Source organism: Elephantulus edwardii, unplaced genomic scaffold, assembly GCF_000299155.1.
Source record: "Elephantulus edwardii isolate Elephantulus edwardi_28Jun2011 unplaced genomic scaffold, EleEdw1.0 scaffold00029, whole genome shotgun sequence".
NCBI lineage: Eukaryota > Metazoa > Chordata > Mammalia > Macroscelidea > Macroscelididae > Elephantulus > Elephantulus edwardii.
Genome location: NW_006399779.1, coordinates 11106140 through 11108730, shown reverse-complemented (window position 1 = coordinate 11108730; position 2591 = coordinate 11106140). Strand labels below are relative to the sequence as shown.

Here is a 2591-nt window from a genome sequence, read left to right as displayed (position 1 = left end):
CTCACCAGCATTTGATGTTTGCTGTTCTGTTAAATTTTGCTATTCTTGCTGGGGTAAGATGATATCTCATAGTCATTTTAACGCGTGAGTTTTTCCAAATTATTTTCTTAATCTCTCTGCACACAGGCAATAGTAAGTGTACTGCTTAACATATTTGAACTTGCAAATTTGATTGTAGTCTAAAGAAGGGAAAAGTATTCCTAAAGCAAAATTAACCAGGAGGCCAATGCATCTGCCGGCCTCCAAGATCATGAAGAAGAACATGATAGACAAACTGTCCCCCATCTGAATATTCACCACCATTCAATAACCTTTTTCCAGGCCTAGATCAGCAGCACATTTCTTGCCAACAATCATGAGATGTCCAAGAAGGCTTTCATCATCATCTTTTGCTACAGAAATCTGGGTAATAGGTTTCTTAGGTATCACCAGAAAATGTATTGGTTCTTGAGGTGAAATGTCATGAAAAGTGAGGCACTGCTCATCCTCAAAAATTATGTTGGCTGGGATTTTCTTGCGAATTATCTTTCTGAAGATTGTATCACCACCAGGCCAGGTGGTCTGAGCCTTGGCGATCTCATTTGCCATCTCAGTCTCCCTCCTGTGCCACGGCTCCGAGAGAAGCATGGGAATGGTAATTAGTTTTATAAAACCAAATGTACATGAGTGACCATTTGATACACAGAGTGAATTTAGGAATGTGTGAAACAACATACATGAGTGATACAGAATGTATCTGACTTTTGCATGCAAATCAGTATAAAAGAAAAAGAAATTAGAGGGGGGGGAAAGCAGATCGAAATATTAGAAAAATAGAGCTGTGGTGATACAGAGTTAGGGTTGATGATTGATGTGTTTATTGCAAGTATCTACAGTATTTCATACACGCACTACTCACAACTAGCCCTTTTGTGATCAATTTATACTGTGATATGAGTTACTTTAAAACTAGAAATAACTGTAGGAGTAGTCAGTAGAATTTTTTAAATCCATTCATTGTTATTGTTATTGTTATTGTTGGGTACTATAGAGTCAGAACTGACCCATAGCTGGCCCTCCAGCAAGTTTTCAGAAGCAGTTATTGGCATGGGAGAAAGATTGCTTACACCTTCTCCCACAGAGCAGCTTGGTGGCCTCGAACCACGTGTCTTCAGAATTGAAGCACAACTTCTTGCCACTAGCCACTAGAGCTCCCAATCATTATTTCACAGTTTATTATTTCATTATCAATAAGGTTTAATTTATTTGCTCCAGTGCCAAACAGGACACAGCAGCTCTAGAGATCTCGGGTGGCCTAGAGATATGAAGCTGCACTGCAATCTTGAAGGCACGTGGTTCAAATCCACCAGCAGCTCTGCGGGAGAAGGATGGGCAATATCCTTCCATGTGACTGATTAACTGCCTGTGTGATTGATAAATTGCTTCTGAAAACCTGCTGGAGTGTCAGCTATGGATCAGTTCCAACTTGATGGTATACAACAAAAACAACACTGCCAATCAAAGGGTTAAAACTGGCTTATAACATATACATTCCTGTTAAGAATGATAGATCACATGGAATGTGTACTAGTCAGAGTGACTAATTATAAAAAATTGCTCAGCGATTTAATAGTTGCTATTTATGTTCTAATAAAATTCTCATAGAAGCTATAAGAAAATAGCTAATTATATGGTATATACATTTTTACTAGACTCTAAATTCTGATTAATATTTCTTAACAGACTTTTTTAATAAGAAAGTCACGTCTTTAACAGGTATAACCACTAGGTAGAAATTATATTTGTCTGCCCCCTGGGGGATGCATAGAAACATAACAAGTGGCAAAATATGAAATAATAAAACTGACTGGAAGAGATCCATATTTGTTTCCATTCCAAAGAAAGGTGACCCAACAGAGTATGGAAATTAGCAAACAATACCATTACTATCACATGCAAACAAGATTCTTCTGAAAATTATCCCCAAACGACTGGGATGTCGCATCAACAGAGTACTGTCAGATGTGCAGGCTAGGTTTAGAAGAGGCTGTGGTACTAAAGCTATTATAGTGAATGTTAGATGGATCTTGGCTGAAAGCAAAGAACACCAGATGAATGTCTATCTTTGTTTCCTTGACTATGCAAAGGCATTTGACTGAATGGATCAAAACAAACTGTGGCTAGCTCTGAAAAGAATGGGAATCCCTGAAGGCTTGATTGTGCTTAGGTAAAACCTACACTTGGATCAGGAGGCAGTCATCAGAACAGAGCAAGGAAACACTGCATGGTTCAAAATTGAGAAGGGTATATGCCAGGGATGTGTCCTATCTCCATACCTTTTCAAGCTCTATGTGGAACAGATCATCCACGAAGCTAGGCTTTAAGAGGAGGAATGTGGTATGAAGATTGGAAGAAGACTCATCAACAGCCTGCATTATACAAATGACACAATCTTGCTTGCTGAAATTGAGGAGGACCTGAAGCGCTTGCTGCAGAAGATCAGGAATTGCAGCCTTAAATATGGACTGTAGCTCAAAATCAAGAAAACAAAGATTCTCACCACTGTGCTGATTGGCAGCATCATGATAGAGGATGAAGAGATAGATGTTGTT

The 2591-nt window shown here is 38.9% G+C and overlaps 1 pseudogene; it reads right to left on the bottom strand.

Moving 5' to 3' along the window:
- Positions 1-211: 211 nt before the first annotated feature.
- LOC102847947 lies at positions 212-588 on the bottom strand (annotated as a pseudogene).
- Between the last annotated feature and the right edge of the window lie 2003 nt (positions 589-2591).